The following is a 13,968-nucleotide window of genomic DNA, read 5'->3' as shown; positions in this document are numbered from 1 at the left end:
CCACGTGCAAGAACTGGATTTGGTGAAGTTATTATTGCTCAGCATTCTTGCCATGTGAATTCTTGAATTCATGATTTGTTAAAATTATATTGACTTATTCCTGGAAGTATTTTAAAATCAGTACTTCAGGTTAGTACTAGTTTAACAAAATAAATTATGAAGTTATTTGATCTACTCAGGGAATAAGATATTCAGTAAAATTAATTCTTGCTCAGTGGCCCAGGGAAAGTTTTGGGAAAAGAAAGGTGACTGACTCACACCACCTTTATGTGTAGTCCTGCTGTTTTGGGCTGCAGCTGTCCCAGGAGCTTATGGCTGCAAGAGACCCACACAGAGCACTGAGGACTTTGGTACTGTGCACTGTGTCCATGACCCCAACCTCTACATTGCTCCCAGCAGAATGAGAGAAATGAATTGCATAAACCTAGGGTACTGATTTTTTCTCACCTGGGCTTTGTTTTCAATTATTTCTCTGGGGCACCTTTTGGGCAATGCAAATGGGGTGGCCAAGGGGCCATGGGATGAACTGTATCAATTGCATTCCCATGTCTATCTGAAATTCTCTCTTTTGATCGGAACTTGATGTTCTGAAGGCTTACCTAGGCACTGTTCTCAGACTGTTGTTTGTTTAGGCTCTTGATGAAATGCTAAAAGCATCTAGTGATGCAGAAATATTTTCCATATCCAAAAAAGTGTATATATATATATTTCTGAATATTTAGGGGAGCTTATGAAACTCTTCATACCTTTCTGATCTCTGAATTCTGTGGTAACTCTTTTGTATGCTGCTTCCCTCCAGCTTTATGTACCACATGGTACCAAATTACTGTAGCAGAGATTGGGAAACCTCTGTTTTGCAGATCTGGTTTATGGTTATGCTAAAAATAGAAGTGAAATGTGTAACTCATTTCAAGAACAATTTCTTCACTGAGATCACAGGATCATTTAAAGCTGTCCAAACACTTAGGGTGAGTGTCCAGATAGTCTGGATTGATGTTTTTGGTTTGTTTTTTTTTTTTTCCCCAGGAAATTTGGAAGTGGGACAGCTTACTCAGTGTAGATGATTCATATCTTTATGTCCTACTTTGAAGTGGTTTACCACACCGTGGTCACAACTCCGGAAGTGTCAGAGGATCATCAGACATCACTCCTGCCTGTAAGACTGATTGATTTTTCCAGCTTTCTAGAGTTTTCATAACTTACTAACCTCTCCCCCCAAACTCAAACAATTTAGGTTCAAGAACAAGCATTAGGAAACTGTTTACGAAATAATTAGTACATTAAATTCCCCAATAGACAAAGCTCTTAAAGACAGAGCTCTGGGGACTCAAGTGCAGAGATATTGCACTTCTGGAGTCTTAAAGCACTTTTCCATCTTCCTTTGCAAAGGTTTTATCTTTTCCAGTTTTAAATCTTTTTGTCTAGACAGCAGTAAGTAACTGGCATACCTTTCGGTTAAGAATGGTATGGTTAAGTCTTTCAGATAAATATAGCTGGATATTTAAATACAAAAATAAATGTCTAAAGCTCTACTTATTAGTAGCATCTGTCTCGTGCTTGATGTGTACTTCTCAGAAATATTCTAATACCTACAGAGGCTATATTTAAGCAACCTTGCTTCTGCTTTGGTGATCACATGTCATGCGCTGCCTATATTGTTGATTTTGTTGCTAAGCCCCACTGTGAGTTCTAGTTTCCAGTGTTTCAGGTTACATGTTTAAACCTGGCCTTCCAACTGTTTCACACTATCCTGTGTGTCCCCATCTACTAAAGCTGATACTCCGGAGGCCCTCTCTTTCCACACTGATCCACATTGGCATGAAAAATTGAGTGGAAGGGGGAGTTAGGATTACAGATTTTTTGTTTACGATAGTTGTTAACTTTCCACTTTGGAAATGTCACGAAGAGGAAGCCTTAGGAAGCACATATTGGCTGTACGTGGTCAGCAGATCAGCCTTGGCCACCTTTACCAGCAAATTGCAGCCATTAAGGAACAAAACCCAGGAAATATGATGAACCTGGCAGACATCAAAGCTGAGAAACCAAAGAGAAATATAGATTAAAAAATTCTACTGTAAAACTCTTTCCTATAAGCCTTCTATTTGATGTTTTTCTTTATGATAACATCATAAAGGATGTTATCCTTTATGGATAAGGAAATTTCCTTATCCTTTATGATAAGGAAAAATTTGATCTTATGGACACTTCTGTGGAGGATTATATTTAGGCCCACTTGCGTTACTGGAAGAGAGCTCCCCGTACACCTGTGAGGTTTCAAGTAACTTACAATATAAAGCGTCAGTGACTTCCAGTGGGACTTGGGCTATCCCAGTTACATTGTGTGCGTGATGACATATCAGTCAGCATGACAGGGCTTTACTTCTGCAAGTAGAAACCCCTCATGCACTGTGTTATGGAAATTATTGCTCTGTGCCAAGAAACTTTATGTTAGTCCATCAGGCGCAACTCCATTCCTCTGACTCTCTGAATATTTTCTGTACGTGGCTATGGGTCGTTTGTGTTTCTTCAGTGAAATAACTCTAGAGTCTGTATAAATGTTTTGATGCATTGTGAATTTTTTTGGCAACATGTTATTCCTCCTTTGATTAGAGCAGCCACCGTTGTTTGTTTTTATATTTAGAGCAAAGAAATACAAACATCCTTACCATCAAGAAGGCTAGGCGGGGTAGTTACTAAAGGTAGGTTGTTTTTAATCTCTGTACTGCCTGTATTCTAAGTTTATGTTTGTGTGTGCCTGTTTTGCCCTCTGGTCCAGCAGAAGCTGCTGTTTCTCAGGATGCAATAAAAACTATTTTCTGAAGACTTGCTTTGAGGGGTTGAAGGGCAGAGGGAAAAAAATCCAAGCTGAACAAATCCATACGCTGAGGTTGACTTTACCTTAGAAAAGTTGCTTGGATTTTCATACCCTTACACCAGTTCATTGATGTACATGCCAAAAAGAGCTGGTTGGTTTTGATTTACAGATTCTACATTGTTTAGGAGATTATAGTCTTATTCTCCTTTTGCTGTGACTAGTCAGGGCATGAACTGCAGTCTTAATGATAGGCGCTCTGTTTCTGGATTTTAGCATGCCAGGCAAGGAAGTCACTTCAAAGTAAAGCTGAAACACGTGAAGAAGTTGTTGTTGGGGAGAGAGCACTAGGAGGAGGAAATTAGATTGACCTTGGCTTATTAAAGAGTAGTATACACTGATGAATGAGTGAATTTAGTCACCACTAAAAATGATAGTATGGGGTGAAAATGATATCTGGCTTTTATTAATAGAGTTGGTGTGAAATAGCAAATGGAAGAAAAAGGTAATTTGGAAAAGGCAAATGGAAAAATGTTTTGTTGTCAGTGGTTGTTGGTAGTATTTGTATTGGAATTGTGTTCAGGGTCTGCTTTGAGATGAAAGCACAGGGAGGAGCCACACTGCACTTTTCACTCTGTATGTGTCTAATAAAAGATTCCCTGTCTTCAGTGGTTCGCAGCTCCCACCGAGGTGGGATAAAGGGAGTTCCTGCTTACAGAGAGCATCGAGGGCAGGAGCTTAAATGCAAGACTTTGAAAATGTCCTTCAAATTGCTTGGTAAAATGTAGTTTATGAATGTGTAAAGATGCTCTAGGCGTTTTGTTTTCATTCAGATTTTTCTATTTGTTTTCTTTTTTCTCCCCCCTCCGTCTTCTAAAGGCTGGCCTGAGATCTTAAAAGGCACTGTAGTTTAGACATTTGTATTTTAATAACATTTGGCTCTTTCTACTCTTTTACCTTCACACCATTCCATATGCTATTACAGCACAAATGAAGTACAAGAAACCCTTGGTCAGGGCTCTGGATATTTCTTTTTAATTGACGATTTATTTGTTATATTTTGCCTCTTTGTAGCCAAACATGATCCTCTTTCCTTTCATATTTAAAATGCTTTCCTTAATTATTTCTGGGACTAATTTTTGGGTTGTTGCTTGCTCAAAAGCAGTCTATTGTGTGGTCTAATGACAAAATTTGAGCAGATTATGCTTGCTAGTACTTGCTTCTATCTAAAATAGGTGAGTGTCATTGTGAGGGCTGAGTTTCTGACATAATATTTACAATTATAAACTCAAAAGTTGCTTTCTGTGCATTTTCTTCAATAGTCAATTAAGATTCTTTGTCCTGGTTTCAATCAGTAAATTTGTTCATTAGAGCGTTTTTATGTAACCACTTTTTGATTGAGACATCTGTGGAAAAGTGACAGTGAAAAAGTGATAACTAAGGGAAAGGTTAACACGTTAAACCAGACATTAAACTTTAAAATCTTTCAATTTGAGAAGCATAAAGCTGTCCTATGTATAAAATAATTTAGATTTTGATTCACCAGTTCATCCTTTATTGTGGAAACACTTGAGTTTGGGGGCTACACAGAGATTTTAATTTAGGTGTGTGCCTCTGCCTTGCTGAACCAGCCCAGTGTTATTTTGCTCACCTGGAGATCTACTTCCTCTAATAGACGGAGGCCAAGTTTGTTTTATAACTTGAATATTAATGTATATTAAGAAAGCCAGATTTCTTAGGGGAAGGTTGATTTAATCTGAAAGCGCAAACACTTCCAACTGGATATGCTTACGTCCCAGCTCACACAAGCACACTCTTTATTCCCTGGCAGTGAAGAATACGCGATGAAACAAAGATTTCTCTGACGTCGGCATTGTAGAGCCCCCTTTCTTCCTTCTCTCCTTCTCTCCCCTACCCTTCAGTTTTGGATTCAGGGATCAGAGAGGTTCAGTTTGGGGATTGAATTACAATGTTGTCACTATTTTGGAAAGGAAAATGCTGGCTGAGAATGTGAAACCCTTTTTTCTCCCATTTTGCGTGGTAAGTATCCCCACAAGTAAAAATATATGGACATAACTGCAGTGTCAAATTAAATGCTATCAAAAGCATGGTAGCTTTAAAATTGTAGAGCTATGTGAAGGACTGTTTAATCTCTTACCTGCTGTATGTGATATAATAACACTGATATATGTTGAGCAACCATTTGGGATTTTATATATCAAACAGAGAGTCTGTGTATTTTGAAATTTAATCCTCATGAAATATTTGACATCTTGAATGGGATAATTGACACAAGGACACTAATTAGGGAGTTGTAATTCAGAAGGTTCTGATCATGTACTTTATACTGACATGTATATTGTCCCCCTGGTAACAGTGTTAATGGTGCTTAGACATGTGCATCAGGAAAAGAGAGCGTACCCCTGGGAGCTCTGGAAATCAATCTCCTATGTAATGCCATTTTTATAATGCTCTAGAAGGAGCGGATTTACACATTTTTCCATTTATTAAGTTGATCATACATAAAATATTCTGGCTTTGGAATAGTTTGACTCAGCTGGTGTTTTCATTCTTAAAAATCTTCAGTGAATAATATCTTCCCCTGAAACTGAGCTTTTCACCTAAAGTGCTTTGCAGTTCTCAGTATTCATGTGAAATCTTGGGTAAATCTATTATATTCAGCTGAACTGAGTCCTGTTTACCTTATGCAGGGATTATTTCATCAGCTCCTGAAATGCAAAACCTCCTGTGGCAAGAGAGGAAAGGCAGTCTTGTGACTGCGGCTCTGACCTGAAGGACATGCTGTCTCCAAGTATGATTTCATTCAGGTAGTGGGAGCAAGAGCTGCAGTAAAACACAAAAAGATTTGCCTTAGGCAGACAGGTGAGCTCAGTTTTTTCTCTCTTTTCTTCCTGACTTTGTGATCACACTATGCACATAATCAGACTGTCTGCCTGCTCTGAACAGAACATTCCTTTATGGCATTTTGACAAATCTGAGAGCTCTTGGACTCTGTTTCCTTGTCTTTACCAGACTTTTCAAACTTTCTGCATGATCATAAGGTTTAAGTCAGGAAATACTTTTAAAGCACTCATTTGCTATACTCTGAGGGAATACAGAGAATTATTAGTTAATAGTGCTTAAGGTGCAGTACTTTACCCCTGTAGAAGACAGAAGAGCACAGAACAGGCTAAAATCCATTTTAAATTCCTGGAGTCTGCCAAAATGTAGCTACCAAATTTAAAACCACCTGGGGGATATCGATCTCATTCTTGAAAAATGTGTAGAGAGATCTTTAACTTTTTCAAAATTAAAAATTTTTTTAGGTCTCCTTGTGTGCAACTTATCCAGAAGCTGTCTCTTTCTGCAGTACAGTGTGTCCTCTGATGCTCATGTTTGGACGTTGTTTCAGCAATGACTCAGAGTTCCAGCTATTGTTTCACTAACTCCAGTTCCTGCCATGCTGGGGGTTTCCCTTCTCATCTCTTTCCCAAATTATCAGCCAGACCCAATCCTCTTCTGTTCATAAAACCTGACCGGAGGCCCCAGATTGGGCTAGGATAGCTACAAAATACTATTTATGCAATTCTAGCACAGCAGCTACCCTGCAGAAGAAATAATAGTCATTTTCATATCTGACATGGGAACCCAAATGCTTTGAGGCATCAATGAGAGGAACAGTCATTGCGATACAGTGCGGGTGGCAGCGCTCTGTCAAAGGCTGCCTTTTGGTAGAAGTACCTCCTGTAATCAGCATATCTCGCAGCTCTGTGTGGCTTCTCTGCAGAAGAGTTACACCGTCATTCCTGTAGTTCACCTGGGGGGAAAAAGAGGCATGTAGGCTGAAAAATGTTAAGAATTACTGGCGTACAAAGATCATGGGGAAGACCTTTTGCTATTTAAACAGAAATATGGACAGATAGAGAGAGACAATGTGTCTTGGAAACAAGTCATCAAGTGGATTGCTCTACTGCAGCTGTAAATTCAGACTGGATGGCACTGGAAAGAGCTGAGAGTATCAACCTCATATGTCCTGTAGTGCAAGGACATGGAAAATGGAAAAATGAACACGTGATGTACAGGCTAAGCCAATGTTTTAAATGTGTCCCTGCCACCACAGCCTGCCACCTGGCCTGGAACCCGTTATCATTTGGCCTAATGCTAGGGCATGACTTTCACAAAACTGAACTATTTATGACAGCTCTCATCTGTGCAACACACGTACCACTGTGACAGGACTGCTGACGCGAACTTCTCTGATACACTTCATCTCATCAAGGCTAATGAGAATAGCCATTACATGTGTTCAGAAGTGTCCTTGACTTATGACAATGGCCACATCTCATGTGGTTGCAATCTTCCTTGCATGTGGGTATTTCCAGAAGATTTTTTGAAGTTTTTTTTTTGTAGTTTCCTATGAAAATACAGAAGAAATTGTTAATTTACGCCGTGTGAGGGCTTTCCATTTAGTTAACAAGTTTCCATATTCATGTTAGCCTGACCTTTTTTCTTCGTCTCCGTTTACAGTTATTTAATCACCTGTAAATATGGATTATAATCTCTTTTGAGAAGAAGCTATATGCCCCTTACTGCTCTGAAAAGCATGGGGCACTCTGAAGTGTCATAAAATATTGGCATTTATCTTAAATTGCATCTTTTTCACATGTCCTTAACCTTGCAGCTTAGTAGCAGTCTAAATTCAATTCATTCACTACTTAGTACTATCCTCAGACATGGGCTAAGAGGTGGAATCAGCAGGTCTCTAGTCAGCCTGAAGAATTGCTTGGATGCTTCAGCATGAGACATACAGTTTTCCATTTTAAGTGACTTTGAGGGCATTGTTGGTAAATTCTGGCAGTAATAAATATTATTTTGCGTGAGTCTTAAACTTTCCATAGGCTTTTTTGATTTTATGTTGCTTACAGCGCTTGGACTCTCAATATAACAGAGAACAATGCTTTATTAAAACAAGCTGCTGTATAAAATGTGTGCTTACTCAGCTGGAAGCTACTTGGCCATTTCTGCTGCTGCTCTCAAGTTCCAGAGCTGCAGATGGAGTTGGGTTAATGTAACACAATTTTCCCAAGAGCCTGCAGTAGGATTTGACGTGTTTTCTGCTACATATCCTCATCTTCCAAATTAACCTGAAGACAAATGAGATCTGTTTATTTGCTACTTTTCTGTGACAGTGTATTTGGCTGTTATAGTGGTGTCTGCTTTATATTTTGGGCAAACCTGAGTCCCTAAGGAGCTGGTTAACTAAAACCAGAGAATACCCTATGTGCAAAAAGAGTCAATGGCACACTTCAGCACGCAACAAGACAGGGAAAAGAACTGAAAAATCTTGTGAGAGGTGTGCCCGATCTTTGGTTCAATGGCTTCCCATCCTTATCCAGGCCTGTGGCATTCAGTTATAAGTACAGAATCACAGAAAACCTGAACAACAATAGCAGCAGTGTGGAAATCAGCCCATGTACCCACACTTACTGAGTGGTTCCAGAAGATGTGGGAAATTCTATTGATGGAAAAGCTGATTCATACAATTCTCCCTACCCCAGAAGTACAACAAATAAAACTACTCGTGTACACAAGTATATTTGGAATCTGTTCACTGAATATGCCAGGTGCTAACAAACAATACTCTTGAATGTATTTTTATCAGGAAAACAAAATATTTGAGAATAAAGCTTATGAAAAACAAAGCCCATAACAAGGTATGCTGTGAGCTGGTCTCTTTAACAGAGAGGACTGACAACTTCTACACTCCCTTTTCATTACTCCTTGAAGACAGACTGGAACAGCAGTCGATGTGTAGCTTGTCAAACTACTAGATCTATACTATTATTCAGGCTGTGATTCCAATAGTTCAAGTTGTAACTGACCAGGCACACACTTGGAAATGCCTGTGCAACTTGCCTCTTGTGTCCTGTTCGCTGTAAGAGAAAGGAGAACACTGTGAAGATGAGGTTGTGATCCAACACCGAGCATCCAAGCCAGATCTCATTGGTACTAAAAGGTGGATTCCTACTGCCCTCAACGGATCCTGAAAATGTGGCAATTTTTTTTTAAATAGGTATCTGTATTTACACTGACCTATTTTTTTGGAAAGAGGGGAACTGCATTCACAGAGAGACATTGTGATTCAGTACCTAGCACATTTAGAGATGAAGTAGCACAGGAAAATAACTTTTTTCAATGCCTCCAGCTTGTATGAAACAAAACAGATTATTAACATTACCAGTTGGGACAAGCTGAAGCCATTTCAAAGACATACAAAACTTACAGATGAAAATACAGAAATACTGTAGAGGCTTCAGCTTAATATTGCTTCATTCAACACGCCAAACTGAATTTTTACATTGTAGCTAAAAATATCAATGGTGAGTCCCTAATTCCCCATGTTTGGCTGCATATCTGCCTAGTGTCTTTTATCGTAGCTACTGTAAGAGCAATCAACCAGTTATACTTCAGGAAGACCATAGCCTCCTCCTACCTGCTGTTTATGCCCCTACCCATTTAGCTACAGGGCTGGGCAAGGGAAGGAAATCATCTTGCACTGCATATGCTTATGTGACACAGCACGGTGTGTTAGAAATAAGTGAACTGGTTTGCTGAGGGTTGAAGTTAACTAGGGGTCTTTGGTTAACTCTGACAGAGGCCACAATGGGTCTTCAACTGCACATTCTCCATAGGTGAAGGGAGCTGGTGACAGAACCAGCGCCAAGTAGCAGTCTCTCTTCTGACCCAAAATTGGATTAAAGCAAATGAATTTGAGAGAAATAATTTAAAAAGCAGAAACTATAGGAAAAAACTCCAGGTGACGTTGTGTCCATGGAAATATTAGGACAAGTTTGCTCTTCTCTGTGCATGAACATTGATCAACAAGCTGCTTTCTTTAATTAGCAATGGCGATGATGGTCTTATTTTTTTGACTGCACCTCTTTAATGACATAAACCCTCTGCACTATTACAAGTGTTGAAATGTGTCAGTAACAGCCATATCAAGAGTGATGGAAACCAGCACCATTTAACCTTTTTGATGTAACTTTTCAGAAGTGATGTTAAACACCATATTAATAGTAATTTAAAAAATAGTGAAAAACTTAGAATTCAATGGGATAAAAATACAGCTATTGGTGACACAGTTTGGTCTGGATTACAGAAGGAAGTTGAAAAGTGCAGCTTCAACTCTAGGATCTAACAGGCTGTGAAAGAACAAGACGTGAAAGATATGTGCAAACAACACATGTGACAAATTCCTTTGAGAAAATTATTACTCCTCTTTTCGGTTTAATTCAGAATGAAAAGAGAGTCAAACAACCTATTCTGTTGTGTTCACATTTGCTAACTGTTTACATTTCCTAGGTAATTACTTTCTATAGTTTAATGGAAAGAAAACCCCAAATACCTTGTTTTAAAGGCTTACGTTTGCCATACCAAAAGACTCACAAAGTTCATGCTCATTTGTACCTTTCAGTCCAAAACAGGATCTTTCAGAGATTTGAAGAAAAAAGAGAAAACACCAAATCAGACTTTAAAATGCTGCCCATACTGAGATAACGTCAGATAGGAAATGAAAGTTTAACAGTTCAAATAGGGAACATTTCTTCAGCTTCTGGGGCAAGACAGAGTTGCTCAGGAAGTGTGGCATTTTGCCAGAGCAGGGAGCCTCTGGGAACTGGAACAGAACGGGACTGGTGACCCTTCACTGCCTTAGACCAGCTGTTGGAGAGAAGGCAAGCACTGGTGTGTGCACTGTTACGTGAAAGAGAAGAAACAAGAGCACATGGATATCGTCACATCAGCACTAGGCTGGGAATGTGTATCTTTGCTGGTGGGAATGTAATGTTTTCAGAGTGGTTTGGTGGTGGTGTTTTTTTCTGGAATGTTCATTTATAGGCTGTATCTACAATGATAATCCCCCGCACCCTGTAGAATTCTACCTATATTTGTGCATTTTCCTGCAAAATACTGTGCCACTCTTATGTGGTCACAGAGAATTAATATTGCAGTTGATAGGATGTGTCCTTTAAACTTACTTGAGAAGTTTATAGGCGTGGTCTGGGGAGTTGGTTTCTCCCTGTCACCCTAACTAACGGAGAACTTAAGATCTGCTCTGTAAAGAGATCTGAACTGAGTGATAGGGACCATGTGCATGGTGATTCAGCGAGTAATTGTTGGATGCCTGCTCTCTGTACTATGTGAGTTGGAGGGAAGGCATTTGGGCTATCCCTGCCTGTGCTACACAGTCTGTGGGCTGCAGGAAGCCTGTGAAGCAATGTATTGGCTGGCTGGGCAGTCCAGAATCATCCTGGGATGTTTGCTGCCTTCCTGAACACCACTCAGTGTACTTTTGCCTCTGGATTACTGGGTCAACCCAAGACCAAAAAAAAAATAAAATTAATTCAAATGTAACTAAGAGAAAGGAGAAGCTCAAGCCGTGCATGCTGTGATATTGCAGAGAGGTTCACAGGGCACTTGAGGATGGGGATATCTCAGCTGGAGGAAAAAAGGAAGAGCCAAATGCTCAGTGGAGGACACGCACTTGTTTAACTTGCACAGTGCTGACACACAGTGGAGAGCTCCACAGTCCCCTTTCTGAAATTCAGTCCAGTCCCCAATAGGGAAAGAAAACAGCATTTTGAGTACAGAGGAGGCACTCGGCAACCCTAGAAGGAGTAACAGCTGTTGACCCAGCTACAGCGAGGGCTAACCAGAAAACACTGAAAGCTGAGATCAAACAGATGAGAATGGAGCAAAGAAGCAACAGGAGACAAACAAAAGGACGCAGCCCAATGGGCTGTCTTGAATGCAGTTCTCTCTCAATCCCGAGTGACCTGGGTTTGGTGCTAGAATGGGAAGCTTTCCTAAAATATTATTAGCCCAGAATGGGTATCTGATTCCATTTTCTTAACTTTTGCTGAGGTTTCTTCATTTATACCACTGAGGGATCCTGTTTTCAACATACTTTTATGTCTAGGAAGTTATAACTATCCATCCTGCTATATAATTATCTTCTTGGAGGGGAAAAGGCGAATCTAGTACAAGTAACTGTTAAGCACTTCTTGTCCATATTGCCTGGATAAGAATTACAGAGCATGGCCTTTTATTTTGAAACTCTTCTCACCTGTATGGGCATGACACTGCTAGCTTAAATGGATTTCCTTCTGTTTTGAAATAAGTCACGTGAGAGGATACTCCTTATTTTCTTGTCCAAATTAATAGTGCTGTGTCCTACCCTGGGAGTCACCAGCATTCGCTGTATTCTTCAGAGATACGTGTTTGCAATTAGTCATCTGTACAAGAGGACTGTTTAAGACAAGCCTTTCCCCCAAAGCAGTTAATTCTTCAAAATGAAAATAATCAGATAATGAGTTCATTTCCGATTTCACATTTAATGCCAAACATTTTTGGGTAAACAAGATATGCTGGCAGAGCTTGGCTCTCATTGTATGTTTTTTATTAACTGGGAAACAGACAGTTGATTCTTATCCTCTCTATCAGCTCAAATAAATTACACATATTTTAGAATGAGAGACTTGTGCAAACTGGCTGGCTGGTTTCAGTGTGGGAGTCCATCAGCTGGTCTGTGTAAACTGCACCCAGGTCCTGCTAGCGAGAAGACAAAACCACGGAAGACCCAGCCTGGGAATCTCCCCCATCGACGGAAACTTTTACCGCAGTAATTCACGTTTCTGCAGCATGAAAATAAGTAAGGCGGCAAAGAGTCTGTCTCTGCCAACTTTACCAAATTAGACAGGCCCACTATCTGAGCTGTCTCTGTTGACAGCCCCTCGGCGGTGCGAGGGAGCCCCTGAAGAGGATGGGTGCTGTGGCACGGCTCCATGCTGATGGGGAGGCCGTGTAGGCCTCAGCCGTTTGCCATGCACAGGGCAGCAGATACTGCGAGGTATTTTGGGGTTGTGTTTTAAAGAGGTCGTGGAGGGAGGTGAGAATATAGCAAAGCACGGGGCCCATAAAAGTGTTAAATGTTATTTTCTCTCCCTGGAGCTCAGCTTTGGTCAATGGGCCTGCTGTGGTTTTACAGACCTGCCAAGGAGAACAGAATCTGGCCCTGAGTCTGGGGCCCCTGACGCTTTCAAAATCAATACTTCTTTCCAGGCAGGAGAAGTTGAGAAGAGAGAAATTGAGAAGATTTACTTGGAATTGGTATTTATGACATATGCTATGTCAAAAGCATTTAAAGATTAGTTTTAAGGTGTCCCAGATTTTATCAAGAGGTCAAGGTATTCACAACACTTTCTAATTTCGAATATTGTAGATTAAAATTCAGATTGATGTCTGAAGTCTCTTGTAGAAATAATATTCTCCCTATCTAAGTCCAATAAACTCCCAACATGTCATGAAAAGACCAGTCATTCGTAAACATAGCAAACCTGTCTTCCCTGATGATCCTTTGTATTAGTGCCTAGGCTGATGGTGCTAGATCCTGTCCAAACTGAGAATGAAAAAACGATCTCTGCACTAAAGGGCTCACAGTCTAAACAAATGACAAAGATTTAGGAGATGGAGACAGACAAGGGGAGGGAGTACAAACGCAGCGATACTGATCAGCACAGCCTAAGTGCAGCAGCAATTGCACTGCAGTTAAGGTTTTAAAAGGATATTGCAGGAAAGGAGCATTTCTAGGTAGGATTGGAAAGAGAGCAATGTGCTTATTTTTATAGAGGTTTGTCTATTTTTTTTTTTAAAGAGTGAGAAGCAGTGTCAGAAGTGTTTCAGAAATCAGGGCTGCATTTTTAGGAAGTCATAATTGACACCGGAAGTCTCAGATTCAGATGCTGAACGAAAGAAAAGATCAGTAGAATTCACTAAGTTGATATTTTTTTTTCTGATGTACAAAATAACATCCATGACAGTGTAACAGAGCTATGTAAGTGCAGCTGGAGGAAGACTTTGGCTCTGCAAGCTCTAGACGTGTCCCGATTCTGACAACTTCAGTCTTTAGCTTCTGAGGACTCATTGAACAGAAGTTGCCCGCTCTTTTGCAGGGGAATGGAACAGAGGAAGTCTGGTGTCCCCAAAATAAACCCAATCAACTTTGTGGTATCTGGGAAAAACAATATTTGCAGCATGGGCTCCAGACAGGAGAAGCCTGGGGTATTAGTAACGTGTGACTGGAGACAGTCTCAGCA

The 13,968-nt window shown here is 40.2% G+C and overlaps 1 long non-coding RNA gene across 1 annotated transcript; it reads left to right on the top strand.

Moving 5' to 3' along the window:
* The first annotated feature begins 1,023 nt into the window (after positions 1–1,023).
* LOC106893011 lies at positions 1,024–5,672 on the top strand. Its single transcript, XR_001412968.1, has 3 exons — positions 1,024–1,156; positions 2,642–2,699; positions 5,524–5,672. It is a non-coding gene; the product is annotated as an uncharacterized LOC106893011 (long non-coding RNA).
* Positions 5,673–13,968: the final 8,296 nt, after the last annotated feature.

Source organism: Calidris pugnax, unplaced genomic scaffold (assembly GCF_001431845.1).
Source record: "Calidris pugnax isolate Ruff unplaced genomic scaffold, ASM143184v1 scaffold24, whole genome shotgun sequence".
NCBI lineage: Eukaryota > Metazoa > Chordata > Aves > Charadriiformes > Scolopacidae > Calidris > Calidris pugnax.
Note: the sequence above shows the minus strand (reverse complement) of the source record. Positions and strands in the feature narration are given on the sequence as shown.